The sequence below is a fragment of the Hyperolius riggenbachi genome, chromosome 3, assembly GCF_040937935.1.
Source record: "Hyperolius riggenbachi isolate aHypRig1 chromosome 3, aHypRig1.pri, whole genome shotgun sequence".
Classification (NCBI taxonomy): domain Eukaryota; kingdom Metazoa; phylum Chordata; class Amphibia; order Anura; family Hyperoliidae; genus Hyperolius; species Hyperolius riggenbachi.
This window is the reverse complement of record NC_090648.1, coordinates 81,041,708-81,062,641: the sequence shown is the minus strand read 5'-3', so window position 1 is coordinate 81,062,641 and position 20,934 is coordinate 81,041,708. Positions and strand designations below refer to the sequence as shown.

Here is a 20,934-nt window from a genome sequence, read left to right as displayed (position 1 = left end):
GTTAGTGTTAACGGGAAAGTTGCTGGGTGAAGACAAGGAGTGAAGCCAAGCAGTATGGAAAGGGTCCTCTGTCTGAGCAGCTGTCTGTTGTGAGTGGGGCACGGCAGGCTAAGTTCTTCTATCTCCTTCTAGGAGCAAAATCCTCAAAGCATTATCTCTGCATGATTGATCAGGGTCTGCTGTTAAAGTTGTCTGTGCAGAACAATGTCAAAGCAGAGTTGTCCTTTAAGCATTGCTAGCAGCCATCCAAAGTATGGGCGCCAAGGTGAATTGATGCTCAAGTGCTCTGTGTAACATAGGTCTTTTTCTTGTGCGGGTTTCTTGGGGAAGGCAAGTGGTGAAAGTTGGCCTAGGCTTAGCAAGGGACTGGCAACTGGTGAGGCCAAGATGCCATGTGAGGATGGTGTTTGTGAAGATGTTTGAAGATGCTACAAAGCAGAGAAAGGCAAAATGTTGTAATGAAGAAGTGAAGCAAGCAGAGCCGAAGGTTCCTGGATGCTTTAGAAAGTCACTAGATTGGTTGCAACCTGAAGAAATAGTTGCAGAGGAAGAAAGTAAAGAGCCTGCCGTGACCCGGATTCGAACCGGGGTTGCTGCGGCCACAACGCAGAGTACTAACCACTATACGATCACGGCAATCGAGCCAGGTAGGAGTCGAACCTACAATCTTCTGATCCGTAGTCAGACGCGTTATCCATTGCGCCACTGGCCCTACTGCTGACATATGTATAGCAAGTTTTTCTTGCGGCCGCAAGGAGACCGGGCCTCGTTGAAGTGCCCTATTCCACTGAACGTCTTCTGTAGCGAGAACTTCTTTGAGAGATAATCTCTATAAAAATGTCATGAATTTGCTCTCTCTGAGTCCAGATATTCACAATGCTGTTCTAAAAGCTTGAAGAAGGTTGCAAGAGGAGTGCAGAAAGCAGCCTGCCGTAAACCGTATTCACACCAGGTTGCTTGCAGCCATAACAAAGAGTACTAGCCACTATAGGATCAGGGCACATTTTGTATGCTAGTCCCGGAGTTATTCACACATTTCTTAAGCTGTTGTTGTTGCAGCCGCACCGAGTGTAGTTAGTGTTAACGGGAAAGTTGCTGGGTGAAGACAAGGAGTGAAGCCAAGCAGTATGGAAAGGGTCCTCTGTCTGAGCAGCTGTCTGTTGTGAGTGGGGCACGGCAGGCTAAGTTCTTCTATCTCCTTCTAGGAGCAAAATCCTCAAAGCATTATCTCTGCATGATTGATCAGGGTCTGCTGTTAAAGTTGTCTGGGCAGAACAATGTCAAAGCAGAGTTGTCCTTTAAGCATTGCTAGCAGCCATCCAAAGTATGGGCGCCAAGGTGAATTGATGCTCAAGTGCTCTGTGTAACATAGGTCTTTTTCTTGTGCGGGTTTCTTGGGGAAGGCAAGTGGTGAAAGTTGGCCTAGGCTTAGCAAGGGACTGGCAACTGGTGAGGCCAAGATGCCATGTGAGGATGGTGTTTGTGAAGATGTTTGAAGATGCTACAAAGCAGAGAAAGGCAAAATGTTGTAATGAAGAAGTGAAGCAAGCAGAGCCGAAGGTTCCTGGATGCTTTAGAAAGTCACTAGATTGGTTGCAACCTGAAGAAATAGTTGCAGAGGAAGAAAGTAAAGAGCCTGCCGTGACCCGGATTCGAACCGGGGTTGCTGCGGCCACAACGCAGAGTACTAACCACTATACGATCACGGCATGTTAATCGAGCCAGGTAGGAGTCGAACCTACAATCTTCTGATCCGTAGTCAGACGCGTTATCCATTGCGCCACTGGCCCTACTGCTGACATACGTATAGCAAGTTTTTCTTGCGGCCGCAAGGAGACCGGGCCTCGTTGAAGTGCCCTATTCCACTGAACGTCTTCTGTAGCGAGAACTTCTTTGAGAGATAATCTCTATAAAAATGTCATGAATTTGCTCTCTCTGAGTCCAGATATTCACAATGCTGTTCTAAAAGCTTGAAGAAGGTTGCAAGAGGAGTGCAGAAAGCAGCCTGCCGTAAACCGTATTCACACCAGGTTGCTTGCAGCCATAACAAAGAGTACTAGCCACTATAGGATCAGGGCACATTTTGTATGCTAGTCCCGGAGTTATTCACAGATTTCTTAAGCTGTTGTTGTTGCAGCCGCACCGAGTGTAGTTAGTGTTAACGGGAAAGTTGCTGGGTGAAGACAAGGAGTGAAGCCAAGCAGTATGGAAAGGGTCCTCTGTCTGAGCAGCTGTCTGTTGTGAGTGGGGCACGGCAGGCTAAGTTCTTCTATCTCCTTCTAGGAGCAAAATCCTCAAAGCATTATCTCTGCATGATTGATCAGGGTCTGCTGTTAAAGTTGTCTGTGCAGAACAATGTCAAAGCAGAGTTGTCCTTTAAGCATTGCTAGCAGCCATCCAAAGTATGGGCGCCAAGGTGAATTGATGCTCAAGTGCTCTGTGTAACATAGGTCTTTTTCTTGTGCGGGTTTCTTGGGGAAGGCAAGTGGTGAAAGTTGGCCTAGGCTTAGCAAGGGACTGGCAACTGGTGAGGCCAAGATGCCATGTGAGGATGGTGTTTGTGAAGATGTTTGAAGATGCTACAAAGCAGAGAAAGGCAAAATGTTGTAATGAAGAAGTGAAGCAAGCAGAGCCGAAGGTTCCTGGATGCTTTAGAAAGTCACTAGATTGGTTGCAACCTGAAGAAATAGTTGCAGAGGAAGAAAGTAAAGAGCCTGCCGTGACCCGGATTCGAACCGGGGTTGCTGCGGCCACAACGCAGAGTACTAACCACTATACGATCACGGCATGTTAATCGAGCCAGGTAGGAGTCGAACCTACAATCTTCTAACCACTATACGATCACGGCATGTTAATCGAGCCAGGTAGGAGTCGAACCTACAATCTTCTGATCCGTAGTCAGACGCGTTATCCATTGCGCCACTGGCCCTACTGCTGACATACGTATAGCAAGTTTTTCTTGCGGCCGCAAGGAGACCGGGCCTCGTTGAAGTGCCCTATTCCACTGAACGTCTTCTGTAGCGAGAACTTCTTTGAGAGATAATCTCTATAAAAATGTCATGAATTTGCTCTCTCTGAGTCCAGATATTCACAATGCTGTTCTAAAAGCTTGAAGAAGGTTGCAAGAGGAGTGCAGAAAGCAGCCTGCCGTAAACCGTATTCACACCAGGTTGCTTGCAGCCATAACAAAGAGTACTAGCCACTATAGGATCAGGGCACATTTTGTATGCTAGTCCCGGAGTTATTCACACATTTCTTAAGCTGTTGTTGTTGCAGCCGCACCGAGTGTAGTTAGTGTTAACGGGAAAGTTGCTGGGTGAAGACAAGGAGTGAAGCCAAGCAGTATGGAAAGGGTCCTCTTTCTGAGCAGCTGTCTGTTGTGAGTGGGGCACGGCAGGCTAAGTTCTTCTATCTCCTTCTAGGAGCAAAATCCTCAAAGCATTATCTCTGCATGATTGATCAGGGTCTGCTGTTAAAGTTGTCTGTGCAGAACAATGTCAAAGCAGAGTTGTCCTTTAAGCATTGCTAGCAGCCATCCAAAGTATGGGCGCCAAGGTGAATTGATGCTCAAGTGCTCTGTGTAACATAGGTCTTTTTCTTGTGCGGGTTTCTTGGGGAAGGCAAGTGGTGAAAGTTGGCCTAGGCTTAGCAAGGGACTGGCAACTGGTGAGGCCAAGATGCCATGTGAGGATGGTGTTTGTGAAGATGTTTGAAGATGCTACAAAGCAGAGAAAGGCAAAATGCTGTAATGAAGAAGTGAAGCAAGCAGAGCCGAAGGTTCCTGGATGCTTTAGAAAGTCACTAGATTGGTTGCAACCTGAAGAAATAGTTGCAGAGGAAGAAAGTAAAGAGCCTGCCGTGACCCGGATTCAAACCGGGGTTGCTGCGGCCACAACGCAGAGTACTAACCACTATACGATCACGGCAATCAAGCCAGGTAGGAGTCGAACCTACAATCTTCTGATCCGTAGTCAGACGCGTTATCCATTGCGCCACTGGCCCTACTGCTGACATACGTATAGCAAGTTTTTCTTGCGGCCGCAAGGAGACCGGGCCTCGTTGAAGTGCCCTATTCCACTGAACGTCTTCTGTAGCGAGAACTTCTTTGAGAGATAATCTCTATAAAAATGTCATGAATTTGCTCTCTCTGAGTCCAGATATTCACAATGCTGTTCTAAAAGCTTGAAGAAGGTTGCAAGAGGAGTGCAGAAAGCAGCCTGCCGTAAACCGTATTCACACCAGGTTGCTTGCAGCCATAACAAAGAGTACTAGCCACTATAGGATCAGGGCACATTTTGTATGCTAGTCCCGGAGTTATTCACACATTTCTTAAGCTGTTGTTGTTGCAGCCGCACCGAGTGTAGTTAGTGTTAACGGGAAAGTTGCTGGGTGAAGACAAGGAGTGAAGCCAAGCAGTATGGAAAGGGTCCTCTGTCTGAGCAGCTGTCTGTTGTGAGTGGGGCACGGCAGGCTAAGTTCTTCTATCTCCTTCTAGGAGCAAAATCCTCAAAGCATTATCTCTGCATGATTGATCAGGGTCTGCTGTTAAAGTTGTCTGTGCAGAACAATGTCAAAGCAGAGTTGTCCTTTAAGCATTGCTAGCAGCCATCCAAAGTATGGGCGCCAAGGTGAATTGATGCTCAAGTGCTCTGTGTAACATAGGTCTTTTTCTTGTGCGGGTTTCTTGGGGAAGGCAAGTGGTGAAAGTTGGCCTAGGCTTAGCAAGGGACTGGCAACTGGTGAGGCCAAGATGCCATGTGAGGATGGTGTTTGTGAAGATGTTTGAAGATGCTACAAAGCAGAGAAAGGAAAAATGTTGTAATGAAGAAGTGAAGCAAGCAGAGCCTAAGGTTCCTGGATGCTTTAGAAAGTCACTAGATTGGTTGCAACCTGAAGAAATAGTTGCAGAGGAAGAAAGTAAAGAGCCTGCCGTGACCCGGATTCGAACCCGGGTTGCTGCGGCCACAACGCAGAGTACTAACCACTATACGATCACGGCAATCAAGCCAGGTAGGAGTCGAACCTACAATCTTCTGATCCGTAGTCAGACGCGTTATCCATTGCGCCACTGGCCCTACTGCTGACATACGTATAGCAAGTTTTTCTTGCGGCCGCAAGGAGACCGGGCCTCGTTGAAGTGCCCTATTCCACTGAACGTCTTCTGTAGCGAGAACTTCTTTGAGAGATAATCTCTATAAAAATGTCATGAATTTGCTCTCTCTGAGTCCAGATATTCACAATGCTGTTCTAAAAGCTTGAAGAAGGTTGCAAGAGGAGTGCAGAAAGCAGCCTGCCGTAAACCGTATTCACACCAGGTTGCTTGCAGCCATAACAAAGAGTACTAGCCACTATAGGATCAGGGCACATTTTGTATGCTAGTCCCGGAGTTATTCACACATTTCTTAAGCTGTTGTTGTTGCAGCCGCACCGAGTGTAGTTAGTGTTAACGGGAAAGTTGCTGGGTGAAGACAAGGAGTGAAGCCAAGCAGTATGGAAAGGGTCCTCTGTCTGAGCAGCTGTCTGTTGTGAGTGGGGCACGGCAGGCTAAGTTCTTCTATCTCCTTCTAGGAGCAAAATCCTCAAAGCATTATCTCTGCATGATTGATCAGGGTCTGCTGTTAAAGTTGTCTGGGCAGAACAATGTCAAAGCAGAGTTGTCCTTTAAGCATTGCTAGCAGCCATCCAAAGTATGGGCGCCAAGGTGAATTGATGCTCAAGTGCTCTGTGTAACATAGGTCTTTTTCTTGTGCGGGTTTCTTGGGGAAGGCAAGTGGTGAAAGTTGGCCTAGGCTTAGCAAGGGACTGGCAACTGGTGAGGCCAAGATGCCATGTGAGGATGGTGTTTGTGAAGATGTTTGAAGATGCTACAAAGCAGAGAAAGGCAAAATGTTGTAATGAAGAAGTGAAGCAAGCAGAGCCGAAGGTTCCTGGATGCTTTAGAAAGTCACTAGATTGGTTGCAACCTGAAGAAATAGTTGCAGAGGAAGAAAGTAAAGAGCCTGCCGTGACCCTGATTCGAACCAGGGTTGCTGCAGCCACAACGCAGAGTACTAACCACTATACGATCACGGCATGTTAATCTAGCCAGGTTGGAGTCGAACCTACAATCTTCCGATCCGTAGTCAGACGCGTTATCCATTGCGCCACTGGCCCTACTGCTGACATACGTATAGCAAGTTTTTCTTGCGGCCGCAAGGAGACCGGGCCTCGTTGAAGTGCCCTATTCCACTGAACGTCTTCTGTAGCGAGAACTTCTTTGAGAGATAATCTCTATAAAAATGTCATGAATTTGCTCTCTCTGAGTCCAGATATTCACAATGCTGTTCTAAAAGCTTGAAGAAGGTTGCAAGAGGAGTGCAGAAAGCAGCCTGCCGTAAACCGTATTCACACCAGGTTGCTTGCAGCCATAACAAAGAGTACTAGCCACTATAGGATCAGGGCACATTTTGTATGCTAGTCCCGGAGTTATTCACACATTTCTTAAGCTGTTGTTGTTGCAGCCGCACCGAGTGTAGTTAGTGTTAACGGGAAAGTTGCTGGGTGAAGACAAGGAGTGAAGCCAAGCAGTATGGAAAGGGTCCTCTGTCTGAGCAGCTGTCTGTTGTGAGTGGGGCACGGCAGGCTAAGTTCTTCTATCTCCTTCTAGGAGCAAAATCCTCAAAGCATTATCTCTGCATGATTGATCAGGGTCTGCTGTTAAAGTTGTCTGGGCAGAACAATGTCAAAGCAGAGTTGTCCTTTAAGCATTGCTAGCAGCCATCCAAAGTATGGGCGCCAAGGTGAATTGATGCTCAAGTGCTCTGTGTAACATAGGTCTTTTTCTTGTGCGGGTTTCTTGGGGAAGGCAAGTGGTGAAAGTTGGCCTAGGCTTAGCAAGGGACTGGCAACTGGTGAGGCCAAGATGCCATGTGAGGATGGTGTTTGTGAAGATGTTTGAAGATGCTACAAAGCAGAGAAAGGCAAAATGTTGTAATGAAGAAGTGAAGCAAGCAGAGCCGAAGGTTCCTGGATGCTTTAGAAAGTCACTAGATTGGTTGCAACCTGAAGAAATAGTTGCAGAGGAAGAAAGTAAAGAGCCTGCCGTGACCCTGATTCTAACCAGGGTTGCTGCAGCCACAACGCAGAGTACTAACCACTATACGATCACGGCATGTTAATCTAGCCAGGTTGGAGTCGAACCTACAATCTTCCGATCCGTAGTCAGACGCGTTATCCATTGCGCCACTGGCCCTACTGCTGACATACGTATAGCAAGTTTTTCTTGCGGCCGCAAGGAGACCGGGCCTCGTTGAAGTGCCCTATTCCACTGAACGTCTTCTGTAGCGAGAACTTCTTTGAGAGATAATCTCTATAAAAATGTCATGAATTTGCTCTCTCTGAGTCCAGATATTCACAATGCTGTTCTAAAAGCTTGAAGAAGGTTGCAAGAGGAGTGCAGAAAGCAGCCTGCCGTAAACCGTATTCACACCAGGTTGCTTGCAGCCATAACAAAGAGTACTAGCCACTATAGGATCAGGGCACATTTTGTATGCTAGTCCCGGAGTTATTCACACATTTCTTAAGCTGTTGTTGTTGCAGCCGCACTGAGTGTAGTTAGTGTTAACGGGAAAGTTGCTGGGTGAAGACAAGGAGTGAAGCCAAGCAGTATGGAAAGGGTCCTCTGTCTGAGCAGCTGTCTGTTGTGAGTGGGGCACGGCAGGCTAAGTTCTTCTATCTCCTTCTAGGAGCAAAATCCTCAAAGCATTATCTCTGCATGATTGATCAGGGTCTGCTGTTAAAGTTGTCTGTGCAGAACAATGTCAAAGCAGAGTTGTCCTTTAAGCATTGCTAGCAGCCATCCAAAGTATGGGCGCCAAGGTGAATTGATGCTCAAGTGCTCTGTGTAACATAGGTCTTTTTCTTGTGCGGGTTTCTTGGGGAAGGCAAGTGGTGAAAGTTGGCCTAGGCTTAGCAAGGGACTGGCAACTGGTGAGGCCAAGATGCCATGTGAGGATGGTGTTTGTGAAGATGTTTGAAGATGCTACAAAGCAGAGAAAGGCAAAATGTTGTAATGAAGAAGTGAAGCAAGCAGAGCCGAAGGTTCCTGGATGCTTTAGAAAGTCACTAGATTGGTTGCAACCTGAAGAAATAGTTGCAGAGGAAGAAAGTAAAGAGCCTGCCGTGACCCGGATTCGAACCGGGGTTGCTGCGGCCACAACGCAGAGTACTAACCACTATACGATCACGGCAATCGAGCCAGGTAGGAGTCGAACCTACAATCTTCTGATCCGTAGTCAGACGCGTTATCCATTGCGCCACTGGCCCTACTGCTGACATACGTATAGCAAGTTTTTCTTGCGGCCGCAAGGAGACCGGGCCTCGTTGAAGTGCCCTATTCCACTGAACGTCTTCTGTAGCGAGAACTTCTTTGAGAGATAATCTCTATAAAAATGTCATGAATTTGCTCTCTCTGAGTCCAGATATTCACAATGCTGTTCTAAAAGCTTGAAGAAGGTTGCAAGAGGAGTGCAGAAAGCAGCCTGCCGTAAACCGTATTCACACCAGGTTGCTTGCAGCCATAACAAAGAGTACTAGCCACTATAGGATCAGGGCACATTTTGTATGCTAGTCCCGGAGTTATTCACAGATTTCTTAAGCTGTTGTTGTTGCAGCCGCACCGAGTGTAGTTAGTGTTAACGGGAAAGTTGCTGGGTGAAGACAAGGAGTGAAGCCAAGCAGTATGGAAAGGGTCCTCTGTCTGAGCAGCTGTCTGTTGTGAGTGGGGCACGGCAGGCTAAGTTCTTCTATCTCCTTCTAGGAGCAAAATCCTCAAAGCATTATCTCTGCATGATTGATCAGGGTCTGCTGTTAAAGTTGTCTGTGCAGAACAATGTCAAAGCAGAGTTGTCCTTTAAGCATTGCTAGCAGCCATCCAAAGTATGGGCGCCAAGGTGAATTGATGCTCAAGTGCTCTGTGTAACATAGGTCTTTTTCTTGTGCGGGTTTCTTGGGGAAGGCAAGTGGTGAAAGTTGGCCTAGGCTTAGCAAGGGACTGGCAACTGGTGAGGCCAAGATGCCATGTGAGGATGGTGTTTGTGAAGATGTTTGAAGATGCTACAAAGCAGAGAAAGGAAAAATGTTGTAATGAAGAAGTGAAGCAAGCAGAGCCTAAGGTTCCTGGATGCTTTAGAAAGTCACTAGATTGGTTGCAACCTGAAGAAATAGTTGCAGAGGAAGAAAGTAAAGAGCCTGCCGTGACCCGGATTCGAACCCGGGTTGCTGCGGCCACAACGCAGAGTACTAACCACTATACGATCACGGCAATCGAGCCAGGTAGGAGTCGAACCTACAATCTTCTGATCCGTAGTCAGGCGCGTTATCCATTGCGCCACTGGCCCTACTGCTGACATACGTATAGCAAGTTTTTCTTGCGGCCGCAAGGAGACCGGGCCTCGTTGAAGTGCCCTATTCCACTGAACGTCTTCTGTAGCGAGAACTTCTTTGAGAGATAATCTCTATAAAAATGTCATGAATTTGCTCTCTCTGAGTCCAGATATTCACAATGCTGTTCTAAAAGCTTGAAGAAGGTTGCAAGAGGAGTGCAGAAAGCAGCCTGCCGTAAACCGTATTCACACCAGGTTGCTTGCAGCCATAACAAAGAGTACTAGCCACTATAGGATCAGGGCACATTTTGTATGCTAGTCCCGGAGTTATTCACACATTTCTTAAGCTGTTGTTGTTGCAGCCGCACCGAGTGTAGTTAGTGTTAACGGGAAAGTTGCTGGGTGAAGACAAGGAGTGAAGCCAAGCAGTATGGAAAGGGTCCTCTGTCTGAGCAGCTGTCTGTTGTGAGTGGGGCACGGCAGGCTAAGTTCTTCTATCTCCTTCTAGGAGCAAAATCCTCAAAGCATTATCTCTGCATGATTGATCAGGGTCTGCTGTTAAAGTTGTCTGGGCAGAACAATGTCAAAGCAGAGTTGTCCTTTAAGCATTGCTAGCAGCCATCCAAAGTATGGGCGCCAAGGTGAATTGATGCTCAAGTGCTCTGTGTAACATAGGTCTTTTTCTTGTGCGGGTTTCTTGGGGAAGGCAAGTGGTGAAAGTTGGCCTAGGCTTAGCAAGGGACTGGCAACTGGTGAGGCCAAGATGCCATGTGAGGATGGTGTTTGTGAAGATGTTTGAAGATGCTACAAAGCAGAGAAAGGCAAAATGTTGTAATGAAGAAGTGAAGCAAGCAGAGCCTAAGGTTCCTGGATGCTTTAGAAAGTCACTAGATTGGTTGCAACCTGAAGAAATAGTTGCAGAGGAAGAAAGTAAAGAGCCTGCCGTGACCCGGATTCGAACCGGGGTTGCTGCAGCCACAACGCAGAGTACTAACCACTATACGATCACGGCATGTTAATCGAGCCAGGTAGGAGTCGAACCTACAATCTTCTGATCCGTAGTCAGGCGCGTTATCCATTGCGCCACTGGCCCTACTGCTGACATACGTATAGCAAGTTTTTCTTGCGGCCGCAAGGAGACCGGGCCTCGTTGAAGTGCCCTATTCCACTGAACGTCTTCTGTAGCGAGAACTTCTTTGAGAGATAATCTCTATAAAAATGTCATGAATTTGCTCTCTCTGAGTCCAGATATTCACAATGCTGTTCTAAAAGCTTGAAGAAGGTTGCAAGAGGAGTGCAGAAAGCAGCCTGCCGTAAACCGTATTCACACCAGGTTGCTTGCAGCCATAACAAAGAGTACTAGCCACTATAGGATCAGGGCACATTTTGTATGCTAGTCCCGGAGTTATTCACACATTTCTTAAGCTGTTGTTGTTGCAGCCGCACCGAGTGTAGTTAGTGTTAACGGGAAAGTTGCTGGGTGAAGACAAGGAGTGAAGCCAAGCAGTATGGAAAGGGTCCTCTGTCTGAGCAGCTGTCTGTTGTGAGTGGGGCACGGCAGGCTAAGTTCTTCTATCTCCTTCTAGGAGCAAAATCCTCAAAGCATTATCTCTGCATGATTGATCAGGGTCTGCTGTTAAAGTTGTCTGTGCAGAACAATGTCAAAGCAGAGTTGTCCTTTAAGCATTGCTAGCAGCCATCCAAAGTATGGGCGCCAAGGTGAATTGATGCTCAAGTGCTCTGTGTAACATAGGTCTTTTTCTTGTGCGGGTTTCTTGGGGAAGGCAAGTGGTGAAAGTTGGCCTAGGCTTAGCAAGGGACTGGCAACTGGTGAGGCCAAGATGCCATGTGAGGATGGTGTTTGTGAAGATGTTTGAAGATGCTACAAAGCAGAGAAAGGCAAAATGTTGTAATGAAGAAGTGAAGCAAGCAGAGCCTAAGGTTCCTGGATGCTTTAGAAAGTCACTAGATTGGTTGCAACCTGAAGAAATAGTTGCAGAGGAAGAAAGTAAAGAGCCTGCCGTGACCCAGATTCGAACCAGGGTTGCTGCAGCCACAACGCAGAGTACTAACCACTATACGATCACGGCATGTTAATCGAGCCAGGTAGGAGTCGAACCTACAATCTTCTGATCCGTAGTCAGACGCGTTATCCATTGCGCCACTGGCCCTACTGCTGACATACGTATAGCAAGTTTTTCTTGCGGCCGCAAGGAGACCGGGCCTTGTTGAAGTGCCCTATTCCACTGAACGTCTTCTGTAGCGAGAACTTCTTTGAGAGATAATCTCTATAAAAATGTCATGAATTTGCTCTCTCTGAGTCCAGATATTCACAATGCTGTTCTAAAAGCTTGAAGAAGGTTGCAAGAGGAGTGCAGAAAGCAGCCTGCCGTAAACCGTATTCACACCAGGTTGCTTGCAGCCATAACAAAGAGTACTAGCCACTATAGGATCAGGGCACATTTTGTATGCTAGTCCCGGAGTTATTCACACATTTCTTAAGCTGTTGTTGTTGCAGCCGCACCGAGTGTAGTTAGTGTTAACAGGAAAGTTGCTGGGTGAAGACAAGGAGTGAAGCCAAGCAGTATGGAAAGGGTCCTCTGTCTGAGCAGCTGTCTGTTGTGAGTGGGGCACGGCAGGCTAAGTTCTTCTATCTCCTTCTAGGAGCAAAATCCTCAAAGCATTATCTCTGCATGATTGATCAGGGTCTGCTGTTAAAGTTGTCTGTGCAGAACAATGTCAAAGCAGAGTTGTCCTTTAAGCATTGCTAGCAGCCATCCAAAGTATGGGCGCCAAGGTGAATTGATGCTCAAGTGCTCTGTGTAACATAGGTCTTTTTCTTGTGCGGGTTTCTTGGGGAAGGCAAGTGGTGAAAGTTGGCCTAGGCTTAGCAAGGGACTGGCAACTGGTGAGGCCAAGATGCCATGTGAGGATGGTGTTTGTGAAGATGTTTGAAGATGCTACAAAGCAGAGAAAGGCAAAATGTTGTAATGAAGAAGTGAAGCAAGCAGAGCCGAAGGTTCCTGGATGCTTTAGAAAGTCACTAGATTGGTTGCAACCTGAAGAAATAGTTGCAGAGGAAGAAAGTAAAGAGCCTGCCGTGACCCGGATTCGAACCGGGGTTGCTGCGGCCACAACGCAGAGTACTAACCACTATACGATCACGGCAATCGAGCCAGGTTGGAGTCGAACCTACAATCTTCTGATCCGTAGTCAGACGCGTTATCCATTGCGCCACTGGCCCTACTGCTGACATACGTATAGCAAGTTTTTCTTGCGGCCGCAAGGAGACCGGGCCTCGTTGAAGTGCCCTATTCCACTGAACGTCTTCTGTAGCGAGAACTTCTTTGAGAGATAATCTCTATAAAAATGTCATGAATTTGCTCTCTCTGAGTCCAGATATTCACAATGCTGTTCTAAAAGCTTGAAGAAGGTTGCAAGAGGAGTGCAGAAAGCAGCCTGCCGTAAACCGTATTCACACCAGGTTGCTTGCAGCCATAACAAAGAGTACTAGCCACTATAGGATCAGGGCACATTTTGTATGCTAGTCCCGGAGTTATTCACACATTTCTTAAGCTGTTGTTGTTGCAGCCGCACCGAGTGTAGTTAGTGTTAACGGGAAAGTTGCTGGGTGAAGACAAGGAGTGAAGCCAAGCAGTATGGAAAGGGTCCTCTGTCTGAGCAGCTGTCTGTTGTGAGTGGGGCACGGCAGGCTAAGTTCTTCTATCTCCTTCTAGGAGCAAAATCCTCAAAGCATTATCTCTGCATGATTGATCAGGGTCTGCTGTTAAAGTTGTCTGGGCAGAACAATGTCAAAGCAGAGTTGTCCTTTAAGCATTGCTAGCAGCCATCCAAAGTATGGGCGCCAAGGTGAATTGATGCTCAAGTGCTCTGTGTAACATAGGTTTTTTTCTTGTGCGGGTTTCTTGGGGAAGGCAAGTGGTGAAAGTTGGCCTAGGCTTAGCAAGGGACTGGCAACTGGTGAGGCCAAGATGCCATGTGAGGATGGTGTTTGTGAAGATGTTTGAAGATGCTACAAAGCAGAGAAAGGCAAAATGTTGTAATGAAGAAGTGAAGCAAGCAGAGCCGAAGGTTCCTGGATGCTTTAGAAAGTCACTAGATTGGTTGCAACCTGAAGAAATAGTTGCAGAGGAAGAAAGTAAAGAGCCTGCCGTGACCCGGATTCGAACCAGGGTTGCTGCAGCCACAACGCAGAGTACTAACCACTATACGATCACGGCATGTTAATCGAGCCAGGTTGGAGTAGAACCTACAATCTTCTGATCCGTAGTCAGACGCGTTATCCATTGCGCCACTGGCCCTACTGCTGACATACGTATAGCAAGTTTTTCTTGCGGCCGCAAGGAGACCGGGCCTCGTTGAAGTGCCCTATTCCACTGAACGTCTTCTGTAGCGAGAACTTCTTTGAGAGATAATCTCTATAAAAATGTCATGAATTTGCTCTCTCTGAGTCCAGATATTCACAATGCTGTTCTAAAAGCTTGAAGAAGGTTGCAAGAGGAGTGCAGAAAGCAGCCTGCCGTAAACCGTATTCACACCAGGTTGCTTGCAGCCATAACAAAGAGTACTAGCCACTATAGGATCAGGGCACATTTTGTATGCTAGTCCCGGAGTTATTCACACATTTCTTAAGCTGTTGTTGTTGCAGCCGCACCGAGTGTAGTTAGTGTTAACGGGAAAGTTGCTGGGTGAAGACAAGGAGTGAAGCCAAGCAGTATGGAAAGGGTCCTCTGTCTGAGCAGCTGTCTGTTGTGAGTGGGGCACGGCAGGCTAAGTTCTTCTATCTCCTTCTAGGAGCAAAATCCTCAAAGCATTATCTCTGCATGATTGATCAGGGTCTGCTGTTAAAGTTGTCTGTGCAGAACAATGTCAAAGCAGAGTTGTCCTTTAAGCATTGCTAGCAGCCATCCAAAGTATGGGCGCCAAGGTGAATTGATGCTCAAGTGCTCTGTGTAACATAGGTCTTTTTCTTGTGCGGGTTTCTTGGGGAAGGCAAGTGGTGAAAGTTGGCCTAGGCTTAGCAAGGGACTGGCAACTGGTGAGGCCAAGATGCCATGTGAGGATGGTGTTTGTGAAGATGTTTGAAGATGCTACAAAGCAGAGAAAGGAAAAATGTTGTAATGAAGAAGTGAAGCAAGCAGAGCCTAAGGTTCCTGGATGCTTTAGAAAGTCACTAGATTGGTTGCAACCTGAAGAAATAGTTGCAGAGGAAGAAAGTAAAGAGCCTGCCGTGACCCGGATTCGAACCCGGGTTGCTGCGGCCACAACGCAGAGTACTAACCACTATACGATCACGGCAATCGAGCCAGGTAGGAGTCGAACCTACAATCTTCTGATCCGTAGTCAGACGCGTTATCCATTGCGCCACTGGCCCTACTGCTGAAATACGTATAGCAAGTTTTTCTTGCGGCCGCAAGGAGACCGGGCCTCGTTGAAGTGCCCTATTCCACTGAACGTCTTCTGTAGCGAGAACTTCTTTGAGAGATAATCTCTATAAAAATGTCATGAATTTGCTCTCTCTGAGTCCAGATATTCACAATGCTGTTCTAAAAGCTTGAAGAAGGTTGCAAGAGGAGTGCAGAAAGCAGCCTGCCGTAAACCGTATTCACACCAGGTTGCTTGCAGCCATAACAAAGAGTACTAGCCACTATAGGATCAGGGCACATTTTGTATGCTAGTCCCGGAGTTATTCACACATTTCTTAAGCTGTTGTTGTTGCAGCCGCACCGAGTGTAGTTAGTGTTAACGGGAAAGTTGCTGGGTGAAGACAAGGAGTGAAGCCAAGCAGTATGGAAAGGGTCCTCTGTCTGAGCAGCTGTCTGTTGTGAGTGGGGCACGGCAGGCTAAGTTCTTCTATCTCCTTCTAGGAGCAAAATCCTCAAAGCATTATCTCTGCATGATTGATCAGGGTCTGCTGTTAAAGTTGTCTGGGCAGAACAATGTCAAAGCAGAGTTGTCCTTTAAGCATTGCTAGCAGCCATCCAAAGTATGGGCGCCAAGGTGAATTGATGCTCAAGTGCTCTGTGTAACATAGGTCTTTTTCTTGTGCGGGTTTCTTGGGGAAGGCAAGTGGTGAAAGTTGGCCTAGGCTTAGCAAGGGACTGGCAACTGGTGAGGCCAAGATGCCATGTGAGGATGGTGTTTGTGAAGATGTTTGAAGATGCTACAAAGCAGAGAAAGGCAAAATGTTGTAATGAAGAAGTGAAGCAAGCAGAGCCGAAGGTTCCTGGATGCTTTAGAAAGTCACTAGATTGGTTGCAACCTGAAGAAATAGTTGCAGAGGAAGAAAGTAAAGAGCCTGCCGTGACCCGGATTCGAACCAGGGTTGCTGCAGCCACAACGCAGAGTACTAACCACTATACGATCACGGCATGTTAATCGAGCCAGGTTGGAGTAGAACCTACAATCTTCTGATCCGTAGTCAGACGCGTTATCCATTGCGCCACTGGCCCTACTGCTGACATACGTATAGCAAGTTTTTCTTGCGGCCGCAAGGAGACCGGGCCTCGTTGAAGTGCCCTATTCCACTGAACGTCTTCTGTAGCGAGAACTTCTTTGAGAGATAATCTCTATAAAAATGTCATGAATTTGCTCTCTCTGAGTCCAGATATTCACAATGCTGTTCTAAAAGCTTGAAGAAGGTTGCAAGAGGAGTGCAGAAAGCAGCCTGCCGTAAACCGTATTCACACCAGGTTGCTTGCAGCCATAACAAAGAGTACTAGCCACTATAGGATCAGGGCACATTTTGTATGCTAGTCCCGGAGTTATTCACACATTTCTTAAGCTGTTGTTGTTGCAGCCGCACCGAGTGTAGTTAGTGTTAACGGGAAAGTTGCTGGGTGAAGACAAGGAGTGAAGCCAAGCAGTATGGAAAGGGTCCTCTGTCTGAGCAGCTGTCTGTTGTGAGTGGGGCACGGCAGGCTAAGTTCTTCTATCTCCTTCTAGGAGCAAAATCCTCAAAGCATTATCTCTGCATGATTGATCAGGGTCTGCTGTTAAAGTTGTCTGTGCAGAACAATGTCAAAGCAGAGTTGTCCTTTAAGCATTGCTAGCAGCCATCCAAAGTATGGGCGCCAAGGTGAATTGATGCTCAAGTGCTCTGTGTAACATAGGTCTTTTTCTTGTGCGGGTTTCTTGGGGAAGGCAAGTGGTGAAAGTTGGCCTAGGCTTAGCAAGGGACTGGCAACTGGTGAGGCCAAGATGCCATGTGAGGATGGTGTTTGTGAAGATGTTTGAAGATGCTACAAAGCAGAGAAAGGCAAAATGTTGTAATGAAGAAGTGAAGCAAGCAGAGCCGAAGGTTCCTGGATGCTTTAGAAAGTCACTAGATTGGTTGCAACCTGAAGAAATAGTTGCAGAGGAAGAAAGTAAAGAGCCTGCCGTGACCCGGATTCGAACCGGGGTTGCTGCGGCCACAACGCAGAGTACTAACCACTATACGATCACGGCAATCGAGCCAGGTAGGAGTCGAACCTACAATCTTCTGATACGTAGTCAGACGCGTTATCCATTGCGCCACTGGCCCTACTGCTGACATACGTATAGCAAGTTTTTCTTGCGGCCGCAAGGAGACCGGGCCTCGTTGAAGTGCCCTATTCCACTGAACGTCTTCTGTAGCGAGAACTTCTTTGAGAGATAATCTCTATAAAAATGTCATGAATTTGCTCTCTCTGAGTCCAGATATTCACAATGCTGTTCTAAAAGCTTGAAGAAGGTTGCAAGAGGAGTGCAGAAAGCAGCCTGCCGTAAACCGTATTCACACCAGGTTGCTTGCAGCCATAACAAAGAGTACTAGCCACTATAGGATCAGGGCACATTTTGTATGCTAGTCCCGGAGTTATTCACACATTTCTTAAGCTGTTGTTGTTGCAGCTGCACCGAGTGTAGTTAGTGTTAACGGGAAAGTTGCTGGGTGAAGACAAGGAGTGAAGCCAAGCAGTATGGAAAGGGTCCTCTGTCTGAGCAGCTGTCTGTTGTGAGTGGGGCACGGCAGGCTAAGTTCTTCTATCTCCTTCTAGGAGCAAAATCCTCAAAGCATTATCTCTGCATGATTGATCAGGGTCTGCTGTTAAAGTTGTCTGGGCAGAACAATGTCAAAGCAGAGTTGTCCTTTAAGCATTGCTAGCAGCCATCCAAAGTATGGGCGCCAAGGTGAATTGATGCTCAAGTGCTCTGTGTAACATAGGTCTTTTTCTTGTGCGGGTTTCTTGGGGAAGGCAAGTGGTGAAAGTTGGCCTAGGCTTAGCAAGGGACTGGCAACTGGTGAGGCCAAGATGCCATGTGAGGATGGTGTTTGTGAAGATGTTTGAAGATGCTACAAAGCAGAGAAAGGAAAAATGTTGTAATGAAGAAGTGAAGCAAGCAGAGCCTAAGGTTCCTGGATGCTTTAGAAAGTCACTAGATTGGTTGCAACCTGAAGAAATAGTTGCAGAGGAAGAAAGTAAAGAGCCTGCCGTGACCCGGATTCGAACCCGGGTTGCTGCGGCCACAACGCAGAGTACTAACCACTATACGATCACGGCAATCGAACCAGGTAGGAGTCGAACCTACAATCTTCTGATCCGTAGTCAGACGCGTTATCCATTGCGCCACTGGCCCTACTGCTGACATACGTATAGCAAGTTTTTCTAGCGGCCGCAAGGAGACCGGGCCTCGTTGAAGTGCCCTATTCCACTGAACGTCTTCTGTAGCGAGAACTTCTTTGAGAGATAATCTCTATAAAAATGTCATGAATTTGCTCTCTCTGAGTCCAGATATTCACAATGCTGTTCTAAAAGCTTGAAGAAGGTTGCAAGAGGAGTGCAGAAAGCAGCCTGCCGTAAACCGTATTCACACCAGGTTGCTTGCAGCCATAACAAAGAGTACTAGCCACTATAGGATCAGGGCACATTTTGTATGCTAGTCCCGGAGTTATTCACACATTTCTTAAGCTGTTGTTGTTGCAGCCGCACCGAGTGTAGTTAGTGTTAACGGGAAAGTTGCTGGGTGAAGACAAGGAGTGAAGCCAAGCAGTATGGAAAGGGTCCTCTGTCTGAGCAGCTGTCTGTTGTGAGTGGGGCACGGCAGGCTAAGTTCTTCTATCTCCTTCTAGGAGCAAAATCCTCAAAGCATTATCTCTGCATGATTGATCAGGGTCTGCTGTTAAAGTTGTCTGGGCAGAACAATGTCAAAGCAGAGTTGTCCTTTAAGCATTGCTAGCAGCCATCCAAAGTATGGGCGCCAAGGTGAATTGATGCTCAAGTGCTCTGTGTAACATAGGTCTTTTTCTTGTGCGGGTTTCTTGGGGAAGGCAAGTGGTGAAAGTTGGCCTAGGCTTAGCAAGGGACTGGCAACTGGTGAGGCCAAGATGCCATGTGAGGATGGTGTTTGTGAAGATGTTTGAAGATGCTACAAAGCAGAGAAAGGCAAAATGTTGTAATGAAGAAGTGAAGCAAGCAGAGCCGAAGGTTCCTGGATGCTTTAGAAAGTCACTAGATTGGTTGCAACCTGAAGAAATAGTTGCAGAGGAAGAAAGTAAAGAGCATGCCGTGACCCGGATTCGAACCGGGGTTGCTGCAGCCACAACGCAGAGTACTAACCACTATACGATCACGGCATGTTAATCGAGCCAGGTTGGAGTCGAACCTACAATCTTCTGATCCGTAGTCAGACGCGTTATCCATTGCGCCACTGGCCCTACTGCTGACATACGTATAGCAAGTTTTTCTTGCGGCCGCAAGGAGACCGGGCCTCGTTGAAGTGCCCTATTCCACTGAACGTCTTCTGTAGCGAGAACTTCTTTGAGAGATAATCTCTATAAAAATGTCATGAATTTGCTCTCTCTGAGTCCAGATATTCACAATGCTGTTCTAAAAGCTTGAAGAAGGTTGCAAGAGGAGTGCAGAAAGCAGCCTGCCGTAAACCGTATTCACACCAGGTTGCTTGCAGCCATAACAAAGAGTACTAGCCACTATAGGATCAGGGCACATTTTGTATGCTAGTCCCGGAGTTATTCACACATTTCTTAAGCTGTTGTTGTTGCAGCCGCACCGAGTGTAGTTAGTGTTAACGGGAAAGTTGCTGGGTGAAGACAAGGAGTGAAGCCAAGCAGTATGGAAAGGGTCCTCTGTCTGAGCAGCTGTCTGTTGTGAGTGGGGCACGGCAGGCTAAGTTCTTCTATCTCCTTCTAGGAGCAAAATCCTCAAAGCATTATCTCTGCATGATTGATCAGGGTCTGCTGTTAAAGTTGTCTGTGCAGAACAATGTCAAAGCAGAGTTGTCCTTTAAGCATTGCTAGCAGCCATCCAAAGTATGGGCGCCAAGGTGAATTGATGCTCAAGTGCTCTGTGTAACATAGGTCTTTTTCTTGTGCGGGTTTCTTGGGGAAGGCAAGTGGTGAAAGTTGGCCTAGGCTTAGCAAGAGACTGGCAACTGGTGAGGCCAAGATGCCATGTGAGGATGGTGTTTGTGAAGATGTTTGAAGATGCTACAAAGCAGAGAAAGGCAAAATGTTGTAATGAAGAAGTGAAGCAAGCAGAGCCGAAGGTTCCTGGATGCTTTAGAAAGTCACTAGATTGGTTGCAACCTGAAGAAATAGTTGCAGAGGAAGAAAGTAAAGAGCCTGCCGTGACCCGGATTCGAACCGGGGTTGCTGCAGCCACAACGCAGAGTACTAACCACTATACGATCACGGCAATCGAGCCAGGTAGGAGTCGAACCTACAATCTTCTGATCCGTAGTCAGACGCGTTATCCATTGCGCCACTGGCCCTACTGCTGACATACGTATAGCAAGTTTTTCTTGCGGCCGCAAGGAGACCGGGCCTCGTTGAAGTGCCCTATTCCACTGAACGTCTTCTGTAGCGAGAACTTCTTTGAGAGATAATCTCTATAAAAATGTCATGAATTTGCTCTCTCTGAGTCCAGATATTCACAATGCTGTTCTAAAAGCTTGAAGAAGGTTGCAAGAGGAGTGCAGAAAGCAGCCTGCCGTAAACCGTATTCACACCAGGTTGCTTGCAGCCATAACAAAGAGTACTAGCCACTATAGGATCAGGGCACATTTTGTATGCTAGTCCCGGAGTTATTCACACATTTCTTAAGCTGTTGTTGTTGCAGCTGCACCGAGTGTAGTTAGTGTTAACGGGAAAGTTGCTGGGTGAAGACAAGGAGTGAAGCCAAGCAGTATGGAAAGGGTCCTCTGTCTGAGCAGCTGTCTGTTGTGAGTGGGGCACGGCAGGCTAAGTTCTTCTATCTCCTTCTAGGAGCAAAATCCTCAAAGCATTATCTCTGCATGATTGATCAGGGTCTGCTGTTAAAGTTGTCTGTGCAGAACAATGTCAAAGCAGAGTTGTCCTTTAAGCATTGCTAGCAGCCATCCAAAGTATGGGCGCCAAGGTGAATTGATGCTCAAGTGCTCTGTGTAACATAGGTCTTTTTCTTGTGCGGGTTTCTTGGGGAAGGCAAGTGGTGAAAGTTGGCCTAGGCTTAGCAAGGGACTGGCAACTGGTGAGGCCAAGATGCCATGTGAGGATGGTGTTTGTGAAGATGTTTGAAGATGCTACAAAGCAGAG

At 47.1% G+C, this 20,934-nt stretch overlaps 27 non-coding genes across 27 annotated transcripts; all 27 read right to left on the bottom strand.

The window, feature by feature from the left end:
• Window positions 1–564: 564 nt before the first annotated feature.
• Window positions 565–636, bottom strand: TRNAH-GUG (transfer RNA histidin (anticodon GUG)). Its single transcript has one exon. It is a non-coding gene; the product is annotated as a tRNA-His (tRNA).
• A 3-nt stretch (window positions 637–639) lies between these two features.
• Window positions 640–712, bottom strand: TRNAR-ACG (transfer RNA arginine (anticodon ACG)). Its single transcript has one exon. It is a non-coding gene; the product is annotated as a tRNA-Arg (tRNA).
• A 925-nt stretch (window positions 713–1,637) lies between these two features.
• TRNAH-GUG (transfer RNA histidin (anticodon GUG)) lies at window positions 1,638–1,709 on the bottom strand. The gene has a single exon. It is a non-coding gene; the product is annotated as a tRNA-His (tRNA).
• Window positions 1,710–1,717: 8 nt separating this feature from the next.
• Window positions 1,718–1,790, bottom strand: TRNAR-ACG (transfer RNA arginine (anticodon ACG)). The gene has a single exon. It is a non-coding gene; the product is annotated as a tRNA-Arg (tRNA).
• Window positions 1,791–2,715: 925 nt separating this feature from the next.
• On the bottom strand, window positions 2,716–2,787 carry TRNAH-GUG (transfer RNA histidin (anticodon GUG)). Its single transcript has one exon. It is a non-coding gene; the product is annotated as a tRNA-His (tRNA).
• Window positions 2,788–2,856: 69 nt separating this feature from the next.
• Window positions 2,857–2,929, bottom strand: TRNAR-ACG (transfer RNA arginine (anticodon ACG)). Its single transcript has one exon. It is a non-coding gene; the product is annotated as a tRNA-Arg (tRNA).
• A 925-nt stretch (window positions 2,930–3,854) lies between these two features.
• On the bottom strand, window positions 3,855–3,926 carry TRNAH-GUG (transfer RNA histidin (anticodon GUG)). Its single transcript has one exon. It is a non-coding gene; the product is annotated as a tRNA-His (tRNA).
• Window positions 3,927–3,929: 3 nt separating this feature from the next.
• TRNAR-ACG (transfer RNA arginine (anticodon ACG)) lies at window positions 3,930–4,002 on the bottom strand. Its single transcript has one exon. It is a non-coding gene; the product is annotated as a tRNA-Arg (tRNA).
• Window positions 4,003–5,002: 1,000 nt separating this feature from the next.
• TRNAR-ACG (transfer RNA arginine (anticodon ACG)) lies at window positions 5,003–5,075 on the bottom strand. The gene has a single exon. It is a non-coding gene; the product is annotated as a tRNA-Arg (tRNA).
• A 3,081-nt stretch (window positions 5,076–8,156) lies between these two features.
• Window positions 8,157–8,228, bottom strand: TRNAH-GUG (transfer RNA histidin (anticodon GUG)). The gene has a single exon. It is a non-coding gene; the product is annotated as a tRNA-His (tRNA).
• Window positions 8,229–8,231: 3 nt separating this feature from the next.
• TRNAR-ACG (transfer RNA arginine (anticodon ACG)) lies at window positions 8,232–8,304 on the bottom strand. The gene has a single exon. It is a non-coding gene; the product is annotated as a tRNA-Arg (tRNA).
• Window positions 8,305–9,304: 1,000 nt separating this feature from the next.
• Window positions 9,305–9,377, bottom strand: TRNAR-ACG (transfer RNA arginine (anticodon ACG)). The gene has a single exon. It is a non-coding gene; the product is annotated as a tRNA-Arg (tRNA).
• Window positions 9,378–10,302: 925 nt separating this feature from the next.
• Window positions 10,303–10,374, bottom strand: TRNAH-GUG (transfer RNA histidin (anticodon GUG)). The gene has a single exon. It is a non-coding gene; the product is annotated as a tRNA-His (tRNA).
• An 8-nt stretch (window positions 10,375–10,382) lies between these two features.
• Window positions 10,383–10,455, bottom strand: TRNAR-ACG (transfer RNA arginine (anticodon ACG)). Its single transcript has one exon. It is a non-coding gene; the product is annotated as a tRNA-Arg (tRNA).
• Window positions 10,456–11,460: 1,005 nt separating this feature from the next.
• On the bottom strand, window positions 11,461–11,533 carry TRNAR-ACG (transfer RNA arginine (anticodon ACG)). The gene has a single exon. It is a non-coding gene; the product is annotated as a tRNA-Arg (tRNA).
• A 925-nt stretch (window positions 11,534–12,458) lies between these two features.
• TRNAH-GUG (transfer RNA histidin (anticodon GUG)) lies at window positions 12,459–12,530 on the bottom strand. The gene has a single exon. It is a non-coding gene; the product is annotated as a tRNA-His (tRNA).
• Window positions 12,531–12,533: 3 nt separating this feature from the next.
• Window positions 12,534–12,606, bottom strand: TRNAR-ACG (transfer RNA arginine (anticodon ACG)). The gene has a single exon. It is a non-coding gene; the product is annotated as a tRNA-Arg (tRNA).
• A 925-nt stretch (window positions 12,607–13,531) lies between these two features.
• TRNAH-GUG (transfer RNA histidin (anticodon GUG)) lies at window positions 13,532–13,603 on the bottom strand. Its single transcript has one exon. It is a non-coding gene; the product is annotated as a tRNA-His (tRNA).
• A 1,081-nt stretch (window positions 13,604–14,684) lies between these two features.
• Window positions 14,685–14,757, bottom strand: TRNAR-ACG (transfer RNA arginine (anticodon ACG)). The gene has a single exon. It is a non-coding gene; the product is annotated as a tRNA-Arg (tRNA).
• A 925-nt stretch (window positions 14,758–15,682) lies between these two features.
• Window positions 15,683–15,754, bottom strand: TRNAH-GUG (transfer RNA histidin (anticodon GUG)). The gene has a single exon. It is a non-coding gene; the product is annotated as a tRNA-His (tRNA).
• A 1,006-nt stretch (window positions 15,755–16,760) lies between these two features.
• On the bottom strand, window positions 16,761–16,832 carry TRNAH-GUG (transfer RNA histidin (anticodon GUG)). The gene has a single exon. It is a non-coding gene; the product is annotated as a tRNA-His (tRNA).
• Window positions 16,833–16,835: 3 nt separating this feature from the next.
• TRNAR-ACG (transfer RNA arginine (anticodon ACG)) lies at window positions 16,836–16,908 on the bottom strand. The gene has a single exon. It is a non-coding gene; the product is annotated as a tRNA-Arg (tRNA).
• A 1,000-nt stretch (window positions 16,909–17,908) lies between these two features.
• On the bottom strand, window positions 17,909–17,981 carry TRNAR-ACG (transfer RNA arginine (anticodon ACG)). Its single transcript has one exon. It is a non-coding gene; the product is annotated as a tRNA-Arg (tRNA).
• A 925-nt stretch (window positions 17,982–18,906) lies between these two features.
• On the bottom strand, window positions 18,907–18,978 carry TRNAH-GUG (transfer RNA histidin (anticodon GUG)). The gene has a single exon. It is a non-coding gene; the product is annotated as a tRNA-His (tRNA).
• Window positions 18,979–18,986: 8 nt separating this feature from the next.
• Window positions 18,987–19,059, bottom strand: TRNAR-ACG (transfer RNA arginine (anticodon ACG)). Its single transcript has one exon. It is a non-coding gene; the product is annotated as a tRNA-Arg (tRNA).
• A 925-nt stretch (window positions 19,060–19,984) lies between these two features.
• On the bottom strand, window positions 19,985–20,056 carry TRNAH-GUG (transfer RNA histidin (anticodon GUG)). The gene has a single exon. It is a non-coding gene; the product is annotated as a tRNA-His (tRNA).
• Window positions 20,057–20,059: 3 nt separating this feature from the next.
• On the bottom strand, window positions 20,060–20,132 carry TRNAR-ACG (transfer RNA arginine (anticodon ACG)). Its single transcript has one exon. It is a non-coding gene; the product is annotated as a tRNA-Arg (tRNA).
• Window positions 20,133–20,934: the final 802 nt, after the last annotated feature.